At 42.3% G+C, this 18,228-nt stretch overlaps 1 protein-coding gene across 3 annotated transcripts in view; it reads left to right on the top strand.

Annotated features, from left to right (window-relative positions):
* Nucleotides 1–38: 38 nt before the first annotated feature.
* Nucleotides 39–18,228, top strand: part of SNX8 (sorting nexin 8) — an 80,207-nt gene continuing 62,017 nt past the window's right edge. For 2 of the 3 annotated variants that reach the window (XM_067705332.1, XM_067705330.1), the window contains exon 1: nucleotides 39–169. The gene's annotated coding sequence lies outside the window, so the exon portion shown is untranslated. Of the gene's footprint in view, nucleotides 170–4,279; nucleotides 4,350–18,228 lie in introns of all 3 variants that reach the window. The other variant, XM_067705331.1, reaches the window with a different exon arrangement.

Raw genomic sequence — 18,228 nt, 5'->3', positions numbered from 1 at the left:
GGGCGGGGGCGGGGCCAACCGCAGGCGCGTGGAGAGGGGTGTGACCAGCCACGGGTGCAGGGCGGGAGGGCGTGGCCGGCGTGGCCGGCGAGGCCCGCGCTCACAGGTGTCGCAGTACCTGAACCGCAGGGGCGCAGCGACTCTGGCTTTGGTTTGCTCCGTCCGGAAGGTATTCTGTGTTTGTATTTTGTTTTTTGCCGAGCATGAGGGCCACCGCTCAGTGTAAATGCTTTAATCTTTCTAAAAAAGAACGCGGTGGCTGCTGGGGGAGGCGGAATGGGAGTTAGGATTTAATGGGGACAGAGTTTCGTTTTGGGAAGATGGATAGTGGGTGACGGTTGCACAACAGTGTGAATGTACTTAATGCCTCTGGACTCTACACTGAAAAATGGCTAAAGTTGTAAATGGAATGTTGGGTATATTTTACCACAGTGGAAAGGAAAAAAAGAAAAGAACCAGGGTTCTTAGGTTGCCTACCTTTGGGTTTGAATCCTCCCCGTCTTCCTTTCTCCTTTGTAACTGTGGGCAGGCCCCTTGGTCTCTCTGCCTCAGATTCCCCACCTGTAAAATGAGGGGTAGCCCGTTTTATGTGCGTGGCCCGTGGACCAGCTTCCCAAAGGCAAACTAATTTTCCTGGCTGTCAAAGTTATCCTCCTAATTTCTAGCTTCACCTGCAGTTTTCATAGATCGTTGGGCTCTGCCAGCCGTTTTCTTCTAGAAGGTGCTATTGGTGACAAATCAATGAATAAGAAGTGGATATTGGGCTTCCCTGGTGGCACAGTGGTTGAGAATCTCCCTGCCAATGCAGGGGACACGGGTTTGAGCCCTGGTCTGGGAAGATCCCACATGCCGCGGAGCAACTGGGCCCGTGAGCCACAACTACTGAGCCTATGTGTCTGGAGCCTGTGCTCCGCAACAAGAGAGGCCGCGACAGTGAGAGGCCCGCGCACCGCGATGAAGAGTGGCCCCCGCTTGCCACAACTAGAGAAAGCCCTCGCACAGAAACGAAGACCCAACACAGCCAAAAATAAATAAATAAATTTATAAAAAAAAAAAAAAAGAAGTGGATATTCACAGAAAAGCTTGAAAACAGCTGACTTGAGTCTGGCAGCTATATATTTCTTAGGGAAGACTTCTTCAGCATGCAGGTGTTGTAAATAGTAGCCACTCATTACTGTTTCCCAGAGAAGGGACTTGTCACATCCTGTTCTGCAGGTAAAATTATGAATGTGCTCACGATGCAAAAAAAAATGTATATTTTCAAATTCCGTCTCACAAGTGTTCTAGCGAGAGCACCAAGACCATCAACGGTTCTTCCACCCTCCAAAGTCTGAGGAGTGCTGTGATTAAAGTTCAGAGTATGTCAGGGCCAGAGTAAGAGGCTCTTGTGTGGGGAGGGATTCAGTGGTGCAGAAGGAATTATGATTCCTACTGTCTTAGAATTACATACAGTGCAGTGGGAACAACTTTCAAGAATCAAAACATCACAGAAGTGAGGGTAAAAGTACCTCTGGGATAGGTTCATAAATCCTTCAACACTCCTTTCTAAAGGGAAGCCATACCCTGCCCCCCATAAGAGGGGGTGCACTTGATCACTCATTTCTAATGAACAGGATGTGGCAGAAGTGATGCTATGTGACTTCCAAGTGTAGGTCCAAGAAACAGTAAGCTTCCACCTGGCTCTCTGTCTCGGATCACTGGCTCTGAAAGAAGCTAGCCACCATGTCCTGAGGACGCTCAAGCTTGTGGAGGGGCCCCCTGTGTGGAGGAACTGAGGTTCCTGGCCAACAGCACCAAGTTGCCAGACATCTGAAATGGAAACAGGTCCTCCAGTCCCAGTCTTTAGGTGGCTGTAGCCCCGGCCCATGTCTTGAGAGAGGCCTCAGGAGAAACCAAACCTGCCAACACCTTGATCTTGGACTTCTGGCCTCCAGAACTGTGAGAAATAAATGTGTGTTGTTTTAAGCCTCCCAGTCGGTGGTATTTTGTTACGGCAGCTGGAGCTGACTAATACATTAAGGAAATATGTGAAATACATAGAAAAAGACCTAGAAGGATACACATTAAACTGAAAAGAGTTTGATGAAAGTAAGTAGTCTTGGTGGTGTTGGTCAGAGAAAAATGTTGACTGTGAAATCTAGGTGGTAGGTTTATAACTGTTCACTGGAAAATTCTTTTCAGCAATTCTGTATGTTGGCAAATGTTTATGATAAATTGTTTGGAGGTGGGGAGAACTTCAAGAGGCCCCCTACTGGAACAGTTTGAGCCTCAAAAGGAGTAAAAAGCTGTATATGATCGATGTGTTTAAGTTCATTTCTTCATAATGCTATTTTTGGAAATCCTGTTGATCACAGGTGAATATTGCTGGGGCATTGTCTCATTCTGAAAATAGATAAAAGACTCAAGCAAAACAATTAGTCTTGCCTCTCTTATTTTACCCTTACATTTCAAGGTAACCAAATAGTTGATGAGGGAAAGCACTTATTTATAAAAAGAATTCTAGCCAGTACATGCAGAAGGGTCAATAAAATTAGAGAAGCAACATTTTGCAAACCTTATGAAATAAGCTTCTAAGCAATGATCCTGAAATCATTGGTGAGAGGTTGGTAGGGAACTGTGTAATGGAGGGACAAGGATGACAGCATCTGAATTTAAGGCTATAATTTTCCCTCTAAGCACTACTTTAGTTACATCCCACAAATTATAATATGTTTTCTGTTGAAAATGTTTTCAATTTCCATTATGATTTCTTCTCAGACCTATAGTTTATTTGGAAATGTGGTCTTAATTGACAGATATTTGAGGATTTTCCAGATATGTTTCCAAAATTAGTTTCAGGTTTAATTATGTTGTGAGCAGAGAACATACTTTGTTTTTTGCTTGTTTGTTTTTTTGTGTTTTTTTTGGCCACACCGCTTATAGGATCTTAGTTCCCCAACCAGGGATAGAATCTGGGCCCTCTGCAGTGAGAGTGCAGAGTCCTAACCACTGGATCACCAGGAAATTCCCCAGAGAACATACTTTGTGTGATTTCTGTGCTTTTTAAAATGTATTGAGATTTGTTGCCGAGAATGTGGACTCCCCTGGTGCCTGTTCCTTGAACTGCTGCTGTGGGTGAAGTGTTCAGGAAATGTCACTGAGGTCCAGTGGGTTGATGGCATTGCTCTAATCTTCTAAAACCTTTCTGATTTTCTGTTCCTGTGTTCTATCAATTGCTGAGAGAGAAATGTTGGAAACTTCCAGCTCTAATGATGGATTTGACAATTTCTCCTTTCCGTGTTATCACTTGTTTCATGTACTTTGAAGTTCTGTATTAGGTACGTGTACATTTAGCGTTGCTTTGTCTTTTTGATGAATTGGCCCCGTTGCCACTTTAAATATTTCTTTTTATTCCTGATAATATCCCTGGCTCTGGAGTCTACTTCGTCTGATACTAATTTGGCTAACTTCCGGATTTCTTTTGATTAGTGTGTGCATGGCATTGTGTCCCCTAAAAGGGGGGAAATCAGTAGAGAAAATCAGTGAAAATGAAATCTGGTTCTTTAATAAGATCAATAAAATTGATAAACCTCTAGCCTTGATAGCCAAGAAAAAGAAAGAGAGAAGACATAAACTACTAATATCAGAAATGAAGTAAGGGTCATCAGTACTGATCCTATAGGTATTAAAAGGATAACAAAGGAATATTATGAACAGCTCTGTGCCCACAAATTTGATAACTAAGATGAATTGGATCAATTGTTCAAAAACACTAACAGAAGACACACAAGGAGAGATAGATAATCTGAATAGGCCTGTAGCTATTGAAGTAACTGAATCACTAATTAGTCATCCTTCAAAAGAGAAAGCACCAGGCGCTGATGGTTTCACTGGTGAATTCTGTCAAACAGTTAAGAAAGAAATGATGCTGGGGACTTCCCTGGTGGAGCAGTGGTTAAGAATCCGCCCGCCGATGCAGGGGACATGGGTTCGAGCCCTGGTCTGGGAAGATCCCACATGCCGTGGAGCAACTAAGCCTGTGTGCCACAAGTACTGAGCCTGCTCTCTAGAGCCCACGAGCCACAACTACTAAGCCAGTGCACCTAGAGCCTGTGCTCCACTACAAGAGAAGCCACCGCAATGAGAATCCTGCGCACTGCAATAAAGAGTAGCCCCCACTTGCCACAACTAGAGAAAGCCCACACGCAGCAACGAAAACCCAATGTAGCCAAAAATAAATAAATAAATAAAAACTGTAAAAAAAAAAAAAATGATGCCGATTTGCTACAATCTCTTCCAGAAAATAGAAGCAGAGGGAACACTGCCTAACTCCTTCTATGAGGCCAGCTTTTCCCTGATACAAAAACCTGGTAAGTGTATTATGAGAAAGGAGAACTACGGGTCAACATCTCGTGAATATAGATGCAGAAATCCTCGACAAAATGTGAGCAAATCGAAGGCAGTAACGCATAAAAAGATTATGTAGCGTAACCAAGGAGGGTTTATTCCAGGTGTGCAGCCTGCTTCAACATTTGAAAATCAATTACTGAAATCCACATCGGCTGACTAAAGAAAAAAATCATATATCAATAGATGCAGAAAAAAGCAAATGAAAAAATTCATTTTTTTAAAAAAATTTTTGGCTGTGTTGGGTCTTTGTTGCTGTGCATAGGCTTTCTCTAGTTGCGGTGAGTGGGGGCTACTCTCCATTGTGGTGCGCGGGCTTTTTTTTTTTTAAGATTTTAATTTTTATTTATTTAATAATTTTATTTATTTGTTTATTTGGCTGCACTGCATCTTCATTGCTATGTGCGGGCTTTCTCTAGTTGTGGCGAGCAGGGGCTACTCTTTGTTGCAGTGTGCGGGCTTCTCATAGTGGTGGCTTCTCTTGTTGCAGAGCACGGGCTCTAGGCGCACAGGCTTCAGTAGTTGTGGCATAGAGGCTCAGTAGTTGTGGCTCGTGGGCTCTAGAGCGCAGGCTCAGTAGCTGTGGCACACAGGCTTAGTTGCTCTGCAGCATGTGGGATCTTCCCAGACTAGGGCTTGAACCTGTATCCCCTGCATTGGCAGGCGGATTCTTAACCACTGCACCACCAGGGAAGTCCAACAAGGGCTTCTCCTTGTGGTGGCTTCTGTTGTTGTGGAGCATGGGCTCTAGGTGTGCGAGCTTCAGTAGCAGCATGTAGGCTCAGTAGTTGTGGCTCACGGGCTTAGGTGCTCCACGGCACGTGGGATCTTCCCAGACCAGGGATTGAACCTGTGTCCCCTGCATTGGCAGGCATATTCTCAACCACTGCACCACCAGGGAAGTCCTCCAATAACTTTCAATTAAAAAACAAAACAAAACTGGGAATTCCCTGACAGTCCAGTGGTTACAACTCTGCACTTTCACTGCAGGGGGTGCAGGTTCAATCCCTGGTCTGGTAACTAAGATCCCACAAGCCATGCAAAAAAAAAAAAAAAAACAGGAAAACTTCCTCGACTTGATAAAGAGCATCTACAAAACACCTGCAGCTAACATCACACTTCACAGAGAGAAACTAGGTGCTTTCCGCCTAAATCATGAACAAGGAAGGATGCCCATTCTAACCACTTCTGATCAACATTGTACTGGAAGTCCTAGCTAATAATGAGGCAAGAAAAGGATATAAAAGCTATACAGGCTGGGAAGGAAGAAATAAAATTGTTGCTTGCAGATCACATAATTGGCTATGAAGAAAATCCCCAAAGAATCAACAGCAACAACAACAACAAAAACTCCTGGAACTAGTAAGTAATTATAGCAGGGTTGCAGGATACAATTTTATATATAAAAGTCCTTTGACTCCCTATATACCAACAGTGAACATTGGAATTTGAAATTAAAAGCACAATAGAGGGCTTCCCTGGTGGCGCAGTGGTTGAGAGTCCACCTGCCGATGCAGCGGACGCGGGTTCGCGCCCGGGTCCGGGAGGATCCCACGTGCCACAGAGCGGCTGGGCCCGTGAGCCGTGGCTGCTGGGCCTGCGTGTCCGGAGCCTGTGCTCTGCAACGGGAGAGGCCACAACAGTGAGAGGCCCGCATACCGCAAAAAAAAAAAAAAAAAAAGCACAATAGAGATAAGAGGGAGAGAGAGGGAAAGGGAAATACTTAGGTATAAATGTAACAAAATACAGGATCTGTATGAGGAAAACTGCAAAACAGATGGAAAAAAGATCTAAACAAATGAAGATATTTCATCTTTATGGATAGATATTTCATGTTTCTAAATATTGTTAAGATGTCAGTCCTTCCCACAAAGATCTTAAGATTCAGTGCCATCCCAATCAAAATGCCAGCAAATCATTTTGTAGATATCAACAAGTTTTTAATGAATTTTATATGGACAGAAAAGACACATAATAGACAGCACAGTACTGAAGAACGATGTCAGAGGATGACACTACCTCACTTTAAGACTTACTATACAGCTATTGGGGCTTCCCTGGTGGCGCAGTGGTTGACAATCCGCCTGCCAATGCAGGGGACCTGGGTTCAATCCCTGGTCTGGGAAGATCCCACGTGCCGTGGGGCAACTAAGCCTGTGTGCCACAACTACTGAGCCTGCGCTCTAGAGCCCGTGAGCCACAACTACTGAGCCCACGTGCCACAAGTACTGAAGCCCACGCACCTGGAGCCCGTGCTCCACAACAAGAGAAGCCACTGCAATGAGAAGCCCACACACTGCGACGAAGAGTAGCCCCTGCTCACCACAACTAGAGAAAGCCCGTGCGCAGCAACAAAGACCCAACGCAGCCAAAAATAAATAAATAAAATAAATCTATTAAAAAAAAAAAGACTATACAGCTATAGTAATCAAGACAGTGAGATATTGGTGAAAGAACAGACAAACTAGGTCAAGGGAACAGAATAGAGAGCCCAGAAATCGATCCACACAAATACATTCCACTGATCTTTGACCAAAGAGCAAAGGAAATTCAGTGAGGAAAGGATAGACTTTTCAACAAATGGTGTTGGAACAATGGGGCATCCATGTGCAATAAAACTGAAAATAATAAGTCAAGACATTGTCCTTCAATTGAAACAAAAATTGACTCAAAATGGATCATCGACCTAAATGTAAAGCAAAAAACTAGGAGGTAACATAGGAGAAAATCTAGATGATCTCATGTTTGACACTGAGATTTTTTGTTTTGTTTTGTTTTATTTTGAGGTATAGTTGATTTACAATATTATATTAGTTTCAGCTGTGCAAAATAGTGATTCACAATTTTTAAAGAGGATACTTCATTTATAGTTATTATAAAATATTGGCTATTTTCCCTGTTTAGTACAATATATCCTTGTAGCTTATTTATTTATTTTTTTTTATTTTTTTTTTTTTAATTTTGCAGTACGCGGGCCTCTCACTGTTGTGGCCTCTCCCGTTGCGGAGCACAGGCTCCGGACGCGCAGGCTCAGCGGCCATGGCTCACGGGCCCAGCCGCTCCGCGGCGTGTGGGATCCTCCCGGACCGGGGCACGAACCCATGCCCCCCGCACCGGCAGGCGGACCCCCGACCGCTGCGCCGCCAGGGCAGCCCGTAGCTTATTTATTTTATACATAGTAGTTTGAATCTCTTAACCCCCTACCCCTGTCTTGCCCCTTCCCTCTTCCCTCTCTCTACTGGTAACTACTAGTTTGTTCTCTATATCTGTGAGTCGGCTTCCATTTTGTGATATTCATTCCTTTGTTTTATTTTTTTAGATTCCACGTATAAGTGATAACATCTAGTATTTGTCTTTCTCTGTCTGACTTATTGGCAATGAGTTTTCAAGTGCAACACCAAAAGCACAATCTTTGAAAAAACATTGGCAAGTTGGACGTAAAATTAAAAACTCCAGGGCTTCCCTGGTGGCGCAGTGCTTAAGAATCTGCCTGCCAATTCAGGGAACACGGGTTCAAGCCCTGGTCTGGGAAGATCCCACATGCCACGGAGCAACTAAGCCTGTGTGCCACAACTACTGAGCCTGTGCTCTAGAGCCTGTGAGCCACAACTGCTGAGCCTGCGTGCCACAACTACTGAAGCCCACGTGCCTAGAGCCCGTGCTGCACAACAAGAGAAGCCACCACAATGAGAAGCCCGCGCACTGCAACGAAGAGTAGCCCCCGCTCACCGCAGCTAGAGAAAGCCCGTGTGCAACATCAAAGACCCAACACAGCCAATAAATAAATTAATTAATTAATTAAAAAACCCACAAAAAACGAAGTTGTATGCGGTCGCTTCTCCACTCAAAAGCGTTGAATGGCTCCCCATCACTGAAAATGATAGCCAGAATCCTCACAGTGGCCTGCAGTGCCCTCCAATGCCCTGCATGCTTGCTGCCGTCCCCTCCTACAGGGCTCCCATTGCTACCTGGGCTCAGCTGTCCTGGCTGCCCAAGGACATTCTCACCTGCAGGCTTTTGCACCAGACTGGATCACTCCTCCAGCAGAGATACCCGTGGATCAGCTCTCATTATTTCTAGGACTTTGTTCACATCCTCTGCTCAGCAAGGCCTTCCCTGACCACTCTACAGAATGGCGCATACGCCACACCCATACCCACAGATCACGAGTCCTGCTTGGCGCCCACCACCATTGACATACTGTTTCACATATTTGTTTTGTTTTTATTATTTCTCTCTGTTCTCTCCTACCCTTCTTCCCCCTCCCCCACTCCCCAATAGAATGTCTATTTTTCCTTTCAATTCTCTCAGGTTTTGCTTCATGTATTTTGAAAATCTGTTGTTAGGTGCTTACATATTTAGGATTTATGTCTTTTTCGTGCATAGTGATATATATGTGGTCATACAAGCTGTTTTGCTATATGTAATGTGTCATTTTTTGGTGTATTTACCCCATTACAATTATGCAATGTTGTCCTTTATTCCCAGTAATCTTTCTTGTTCTGAAGTCTAATTTGTCTGAAGTTAATATGGCCACACGAGCTTGCTTTCTTTTTTTTTTTTTTTTTTTTGGTACCCGGGCCTCTCACTGCTGTGGCCTCTCCCATTGCGGAGCACAGGCTCCGGACGCGCAGGCCCAGCGGCCATGGCTCACGGGCCCAGCCGCTCCGCGGCATGTGGGATCCTCCCAGACCGGGGCACAAACCCGCATCCCCTGCATCGGCAGGCGGACTCCCAACCACCGCGCCACCAGGGAAGCCCAACCACCTTTCTTTTGATTAGTGTTTGCATGGTATATATTTTTTCCACCTTTTTACGTCTAATCTACCTACGTCTTTATATTTAGAGTGAGTTTTTTTTAGACAGAACATGGTTGGGTCTTATGTTTTGTTGTTGTCTGTTTTTTATCCAGTGTAATGAACTTTATCTTTTAATTGATATTGTTGGACGATTTATATTTAATGTAATTTTTGACATGGTTGGATTAAGTCCATGATTTTGTTATTTTCTGTTTGTCCCTCTGTTTTCCGTTCCTCCCTTCCCCATCTCCTACCTCCTTTGGGTTATTCAAATATTTTTTAGAATTCCGTTTTAATTCATCGGTTGGCTTTTTGGGTCCATCTCTATGTATTATTTTCTGTGTGTGACTGCTCTAGAGATTATAGTATACATTACTAACATCCTACGGTCTACTTAAAGTTAATATTTTATCACTTCATGTAAAATGTAGAAGCCTTACAACTACTTAGGTACCTTTATCTTCCCATTTATGTTGTATTATTGCATATATTACATCTACATACATTGAAAATCCCATTAGACAATGTGATAACTTTTGCTTCCAACAACCATACTTGCTTTAAAGAACTTAAGAGGAGAAAGATAGTCTCCCTATATATATACTGTTTCTGTTGTTCTTTCTTCATTCCTGAATATCCACGCTTCTTTTTTTTTAATTAATTAATTAATTTATTCTTGGCTGCGTTGGGTCTTCCTTGCTGCACGCGGGCTTCCTCTAGTTGCAGGGAGCAGAGGCTAGGCTTTGTCGCGGTGCACGGGCTTCTCATTGCGGTGGCTTCTTTTGTTGTGGAGCACAGGCTCTAGGCACGCCGGCTTCAGTAGTTGCTGTTCATGGGCTCAGTAGTTGTGGCTCTTGAGCTCTAGAGCGCAGGCTCAGTAGTTGTGGCCCACGGGCTTAGCTGCTCCGTGGCATGTTAGATTTTCCCAGACCAGAGCTCAAACCCGTGTCCCCTGCATTGGCAGACGGATTCTTAACCACTTCCCACCACGGAAGTCCTATCCATGCTTCTTTCTGGTATAATTTCCCTGCAGTTCGAAGAATTTCCTTTACCTTCTCTTTTAGAGCAAGTCTGCTATTGATGAATTTTCTTTGTTTTCCTTCTGCAATGTATTTTATCTTCATTCCTGAAATATGGTTTCTTGCATGTAGAATTCTGGGTTGACAGTTCTTTTTTTTTCCCCTTCAGCACTGTCAAAATGTTTTCCCACTGTTTCTGTCCTCTTTAATTTCTGATGAGAAATCTGTGATCATTCCAAGTGCTTTTGCATGTAATATATCATTTTTCTCTAGCTGCTGTCAAAATGTTTTCTTTATCTTCAGTTTTCAGCACTTTGAGTTTGATGTGTAGAGGTTTGTGGTTTTGTTCTATTTTGTTTAATTTTTATGTTATCCAGTTTGGTGTTCACTGAGCTTCGTGGGAAGTTTTCAACCACTATTTCTTCAAGTATTTTTGTTTTTTCTGCACCAATCTTTTTCTCATCTCTGGGACTCCTATGACACAATGCTCAAACTGTCCATATTATCTTTTTCTTTTTCTTTTTTTCGCCACGCCACTCAGCTTGCAGGATCTTAGTTCCCCAACCAGGGATGGAACCTGTGCCCCCTGCAGTGGAAGCGCAGAGTCCTAACCACTGGACCGCCAGGGAAGTCCATATTGTTTTTTTCAACCTTTATCCTCCCTGTTCATTATTTCTATTGATCTGTCTTCAAGTTCCCTTATTTTTTCTTTCTGTCATCTCCGTCTGGTATTAGGCCCTCCAGAGAATTGTTAATTTTAGGCCATGTATTTTTTTTTAATTGTTAATTTTCTATTTGGTCCTTTTAAATTATTTGTTTCTCTGCTGAGAACTTCTACCTTTCCATTCATTTCAAATATATTTACCGTTGCATCGTGGAGCTTAACTTTAAACAGCTGTTTTAAAGTCTTTGTCTGACAATCCCAACATCTGGGTTACCCCCAGGCTGGCATCTGCTGGTTATCTTCTCTCTTGAGAATTGGTCAATTTTCCTGACTCTTTATATGTGGAGTAATCTTAGATTGTATCCTGGACATTTTGAATATTGTGTTGTTCAGGGTCTGAGTCCTGTTAGAATCCTCTGGAACATACTGACTTTTGGGCTGTTTTAGTGGCAGCCGCCCTGGAACAGCTCAGACTGCAAGTTCTGCTTTGCCTCTGTGGGTGGTGGTTCCAGTGTCCAGCTTTGCTGTGGTGATTTGGGTCTGGGATGTGTGTGCACAGAGGAGACGTGAGCCCAGGCTGTGGTACGGACTCCTTTCCAGAATCAGGCATCCCTTCTTCAGCCCTCTCCTTTCCAGGATTCTCCCCACGTCCTCTGACTCACAGGGGCCCCTTTTCTGGTGCTCTGGCCAGAAAGATGGGGTTCCTCAGAACTTTAGCTGCCCACCTGCCACTGCACAGTTCTGTGACGAGGGCTGCCCTTGGGGCACAGCCAGGAGACGAAAAGCAGAGAAAAAATGGATATTTCCCCCCATGCACACTCTGTAGACCTCAGGCATACCTTTCCCCAGGTCCTCTGCCCAGAAAGGCAGTTTCCGTGGGAGTTTTAGACTCCAGGGTGCCACGCAAAATGGGGCCGGAAAGCAGGACGCTTTCTAAGGATAAAGAATAAAGAACAAGGAGGAGAAAAAGAGAAAATACCTGATCTGAATGGGGCCAAAGAGTCAACCTTGTTTGGGTGAGAAGGAATAAGGAAGTAAGTGTAGAGACGGGGGTTGGCTTGGCATGGGGGTTTGGCGGACGCATATCCTGCACTTCTGGTCAAGCAGAGCATTTATGGGGGCTGCTTATCTACGTTTGGTTTACTGACATGGCACCCTTGGCAGGAGCAGCTCCAACTTGAGCCGAGAAAGTTATTTCAACACATCAAAAACCTATTTACAAAGAAAATCATTTTGGGACTTCCCCGGCGGCCCAGTGGTTAGGACTCGGCACTTTCATTCCTGTGGGCCTGGGTTCCATCCCTGGTTGGGGAGCTAAGATGGAGACATGGCCAAAAAAAAAAAGAAAAAAAAAGAAACAAAACAACTTAAAATCATTTTAAGGCCAAATTTAGAGTTCCCACTAAAATCATGAGTTTGATGGCTACTGGTGTTTCAATTACATTAACGTGGCTATTAAACTAACTATTAAAAAGGAAGATGTTCTGCCACATTCCCTGCCCCTTTGGGCAGCCTGGGACTTGAGTGAGCGGGAGAGACTGCCTCCGTTGCTAGATAACCTTGGGCAACTTATTTGTCATCTCTAAGCCTCAGTTTCCTTATCTCTGACATGGGAATAACAGTAGTAACATTTACCTCATAGGCCTGGGAGAGGAGAGGTCCAGTAAGATCAGGTGGATGAATTATGCTTTTATTTTCCTGTAGGCTTATCTGAAAAGAATGAGCAGTATTTTCAAGAGGGCCAACCTTGTTCTGCAGGGTGGAGGATGCTCCTGGTTTTTGTTTATTTATTTATTTATTTTTATTATTGAATTTTATTTATTTTTTTATACGGCAGGTTCTTATTAGTCATCCAGTTTATACCCATCAGTGTATATATGTCAATCCCAGTCTCCCAGTTCATCACACCACCCCACCCCTGCTGCTGCTTTCCCCCCTTGGTGTACATACGTTTGTTCTCTACATCTGTGTCTCAATTTCTGCCCTGCAAACGAGTTCATCTGTACCATTCTGCCAGGTTCCACATATATGCCTTAATATGCGATATTTGTTTTTCTCTTTCTGACTTACTTCATTCTGTATGACAGTCTCTAGATTCATCCACATCTCTACAAATGACCCAACTTCGTTCCTTTTTATGGCTGAGTAATATTCCATTGTATATATATACCACATCTTCTTAATCCATTCATCTATTGATGGGCATTTAGGTTGCTTCCATGACCTGGCTATTGTAAATAGTGCTGCAGTGAACACTGGGGTGCATGTGTCTTTTTGAATTACGGTTTTCTCTGGGTATATGCCCAGTACTGGGATTGCTAGGTCATTTGGTAATTCTATTTTTAGTTTTTTAAGGAACCTCCATACTGTTCTCCATGGTGGCTGTATCAATTTACATTCCCACCAACAGTGCAAGAGGGTTCCCTTTTCTCCACACGCTCTCCAGCATTTGTTCTTTGTAGATTTTCTGATGATGCCCATTCTAACTGGTGTGAGGTGATACCTCATTGTAATTTTGATTTGCATTTCTCTTAATAGTTAGTGATGTTGAGCAGCTTTTCATGTGCTTCTTGGCCATCTGTATGTCTTCTTCGGAAATGTCTATTTAGGTCTTCTGTCCATTTTTTGATTCGGTTGTTTGTTTTTTTAATATTGAGCTGCATGAGCTGTTTATGTATTTTGGAGATTAACCCTTTGTCCGTTGATTCGTTTGCAAATATTTTTTCCTATTCTGAGGGTTGTCTTTTCGTCTTGTTTGTAGTTTCCTTTGCGTTGCAAAAGCTTTTAAGTTTCATTAGGTCCCATTTGTTTATTTTTGTTTTTATTTCCATTACTCTAGGAGATGGATCAAAAAAGATCTTGCTGTGATTTATGTCAAAGAGTGTTCTTCCTATGTTATCCTCGAAGAGTTTTATAGTGTCCAATCTTACATTTAGATCTCTAATCCATTTTGAGTTTATTTTTGTGTATGGTGTTAGGGAATGTTCTAATTTCATTCTTTTACATGCAGCTGTCCAGTTTTCCCAGCACCACTTATTGAAGAGACTGTCTTTTCTCTGTTGTATATTCTTGCCTCCTTTGTCATAGATTAGTTGACCATAGGTGCATGGGTTTATCTCTGGGCTTTCTATCCTGTTCCGTTGATCTATATTTCTGTTTTTGTGCCAGTACCATATTGTCTTGATTACTGTAGCTTTGTAGTATAGTCTGAAGTCAGGGAGTCTGATTCCTCCAGCTCTGTTGTTTTCCCTCAAGACTGCTTTCGTTATTCGGGGTCTTTTGTGTCTACATACAAATTTTAAGATTTTTTGTTCTAGTTCTGTAAAAAAAAAAAAGCCATTGGTAATTTGATAGGGATTGCGTTGAATCTGTAGATTGCTTTGGGTAGTATAGTCATTTTCACTATATTGTTTTTCACAATATTTGTTTCTTCCAATCCAAGAACATGGTATATCTCTCCATCTGTTGGTATCATCTTTAATTTCTTTCAACAGTGTCTTATAGTTTTCTGCATACAGGTCTTTTGTCTCCCTAGGTAGGTTTATTCCTAGGTATTTTATTCTTTTTGTTTCAGTGGTAAATGGGAGTGTTTCCTTAATTTCTCTTTCAGATTTTTCATCATTAGTGTATAGGAATGCAAGAGATTTCTGTGCATTAATTTTGTATCCTGCAACCTTACCAAATTCGTTGATCAGCTCTAGTAGTTTCCTGGTGGCATCTTTAGGATTCTCTATGTATAGTATCATGTCATCTGCAAACAGTGACAGTTTTACTTCTTCTTTTCCAATTTGTATTCCTTTTATTTTGTTTTCTTCTCTGACTGCCATGGCTAGGACTTCCAAAACTAATTTGAATAATAGTTGCGAGAGTGGACATCCTTGTCTTGTTCCTGATCTTAGAGGAAATGCTTTCAGTTTTTCACCATTGAGAATGATGTTTGCTGTGGGTTTGTCATATATGGCCTTTATTATGTTGAGGTAGGTTCCCTCTGTGCCCACTTTCTGGAGAGTTTTTATCATAAATGGGTGTTGAATTTTGTCACAAGCTTTTCTGCATCTATTGAGATGATCACATGGTTTTTATTCTTCAGTTTGTTAATATGGTGTAACACATTGATTGATTTACATACATTGAAGAATCCTTGCATCCCTGGGATAAATCCCACTTGATCATGGTGTAGGATCCTTTTAATGTGTTGTTGGATTCTGTTTGCTAGTATTTTGTTGAGGATTTTTGCATCTATAGTCATCAGTGATATTGGTCTTTAATTTTCTTTTCTTGTAGTATCTTTGTCTGGTTTTGGTATCAGGGTGATGGTGGCCTCATAGAATGAGTTTGGGAGTGTTCCTTCCTGTGCAATTTTTTGGAAGAGTTTGAGAAGGATGGGTGTTAGCTCTTCTAAATGTTTGATAGAATTCACCTGTGAAGCCATCTGGTCCTAGACTTTTTGTTTGTTGAAAGATTTTTTTTTTTTTTTTTTTTTTGTGGTACGCGGGCCTCTCACTGTTGTGGCCTCTCCCGTTGCGGAGCACAGGCTCCGGACGCGCAGGCTCAGCGGCCATGGCTCACGGGCCCAGCCGCTCCGCGGCATGTGGGATCTTCCCGGACCGGGACACGAACCCGCATCCCCTGCATCGGCAGGCGGACTCTTAACCACTGCGCCACCAGGAAAGCCCCATGTTGAAAGATTTTTAATCACAGTTTCAATTTCATTACTTGTGATTGGTCTGTTCCTATTTTCTATTTCTTCCTGGTTCAGTCTTGGAAGGTTATACCTTTCTAAGAATTTGTCCATTTCTTCCAGGTTGTCCATTTTATTGGCATAGAGCTGCTTGTAGTAGTCTCTTAGGATGCTTTGTATTTCTGCAGCGTCTGTTGTAACTTCTCCTTTTTCATTTCTAATGTTATTGATTTGAGTCCTCTCCCTCTTTTTCTTGATGAGTCTGGCTACTAATGGTTTATCAATTTTGTTTATCTTCTCAAAGAACCAGCTTTTAGTTTTATTGATCTTTGCTATTGTTTTCTTTGTTTCTATTTCATTTATTTCTGCTCTGATCTTTATGATTTCTTTGCTTCTGCTAACTTTGGATTTTGTTTGTTCTTCTTTCTCTAGTTCCTTTAGGTGTAAAGTTAGATTGTTTATTTGAGATTTTTCTTGTTTCTTGAGGTAGGCTTGTATTGCTATAAACTTCCCTCTTAGAACTGCTTTTGCTGCATCCCATAGGTTTTGGATTGTTGTGTTTTCCTTATCATTTGTCTCTAGGTATTTTTTGATTTCCTCTTTGATTTCTTCAGTGATCTCTTGGTTATTTAGTAATGTATTGTTTAGCCTCCATGTGTTTTTGTGTTTTACGTTTTTTTCCCTGTAATTGATTTCTGATTTCATAGCGCTGTGGTCAGAAAAGATGCTTGATATGATTTCAATTTTCTTAATTTTTTTTTTTTTTTGGCGGTACGCGGGCCTCTCACTGTTGTGGCCTCTCCCGTTGTGGAGCACAGGCTCCGGACACGCAGGCTTAGCGGCCATGGCTTACAGGCCCAGCTGCTCCACGGCATGTGGGATCTTCCTGGACCGGGGCACGAACCCGTGTCCCCTGCATTGGCAGGCGGACTCTCAACCACTGCGCCACCAGGGAAGCCCAATTTTCCTAAAATTACTGAGGCTTGATTTGTGACCCAAGATGTGATCTATCCTGGAGAATGTTCCATGTGCACTTGAGAAGAAAGTGTAATTTCCTGTTTTGGGATGGAATGTCCTATAAATATCAGTTGAATCTATCTGGTCCGTTGTGTCATTTAAAGCTTGTGTTTCCTTATTTTCTGTTTGGATGATCTGTCCATTGGTGTAAGTGAGGTGTTAAAGTCTCCCACTATTATTGTGTTACTGTCGATTTCCTCCTTTATGGCTGTTAGCAGTTGCCTTATGTATTGAGGTGCTACTATGTTGGGTGCATATATATTTATAATTGTTGTATCTTCTTCTTGGATTGATCCGTTGATCATTTTGTAGTGTCCTTCCTTGTCTCCTGTAACATTCTTTATTTTGAAGTCTGTTTTATCGATATGAGTATTGCTACTCCAGCTTTCTTTTGATTTCCATTTGCATGGAATATCTTTTTCCATCCCCTCACTTTCAGTCTGAATGTGTCCCTAGGTCTGAAGTGGGTCTCTGTAGACAGCATATGTATGGGTGTTGTTTTTGTATCCATTCAGCAAGCCTGTGTCTTTTGGTTGGAGCATTTAATCCATTCACGTTTAAGGTAATTATTGATATGTATGTTCCTATAACCATTTTCTTAATTGTTTTGGGTTTGTTTTTGTAGGTCCTTGTCTTCTCTTGTGTTTCCCACTTAGAGAAGTTCCTTTAGCATTTGTTGTAGAGCTGGTTTGGTGGTGCTGAATTCTCTTAGCTTTCGCTTGTCTGTAAAGCTTTTCATTTCTCCATTGAATCTGAATGAGATCCTTGCTAGGTAGAGTAATCTTGGTTGTAGGTTCTTCCCTTTCATCACTTTAAATATATCATGCCATTCCCTTCTGGCTTGTAGAGTTTCTGCTGAGAAATCAGCTGTTAACTTTATGAGAGTTCCCTTGTATGTTATTTGTCGTTTTTCCCTTGCTGCTTTCAATAATTTTTCATTGTCTTTAATTTTTGCCAATTTGATTACTATGCGTCTCGGCATGTTTCTCCTTGGGTTTATCCTGTATGGGACTCTCTGCACTTCCTGGACTTGGGTGGCTATTTCCTTTCCCATGTTAGGGAAGTTTTCAACTCTAATCTCTTCAGATATTTTCTCGGGTCCTTTCTCTCTCTCTTCTCCTTCTGGGACCCCTGTAATGCAAATGTTGTTCCATTTAACGTTGTCCCAGAGGTCTCTTAGGCTGTCTTCATTTCTTTTCATTCTTTTTTCTTTATTCTGTTCTGCAGCAGTGAATTGCACCATTCTGTCTTCCAGGTCACTTATCCGTTCTTCTGCCTCAGTTATTCTGCTATTGATTCCTTCTAGTATAGGTTTCATTTCAGTTATTGTATTGTTCATCTCTGTTTGTTTGTTCTTTAATTTTTCTAGGTCTTTGTTAAACATTTCTTGCATCTTCTCGATCTTTGCCCCCATTCTTTTTCTAAGGTCCTGGATCATCTTCACTATCATTATTCTGAATTCTTTTTCTAGAAGGTTGCCTATCTCTACTTCAGTTAGTTGCTTTTCTGGGGTTTTATCTTGTTCCTTCATCTGGTACATAGCCCTCTGCCTTTTCATCTTGTGTGTCTTTCTGTGAATGTGGTTTTTGTTCCACAGGCTGCAGGATTGTAGTTCTTCTTGCTTCTGCTGTCTGTCCTCTCACTCCTGGTTTTTAGAATGAG

This window comes from Pseudorca crassidens, chromosome 15, assembly GCF_039906515.1.
Source record: "Pseudorca crassidens isolate mPseCra1 chromosome 15, mPseCra1.hap1, whole genome shotgun sequence".
Taxonomy (NCBI): Eukaryota; Metazoa; Chordata; class Mammalia; order Artiodactyla; family Delphinidae; genus Pseudorca; species Pseudorca crassidens.
The sequence above is the reverse complement of the archived record's forward strand: the minus strand, read 5'-3'. Positions and strand labels throughout refer to the sequence as shown.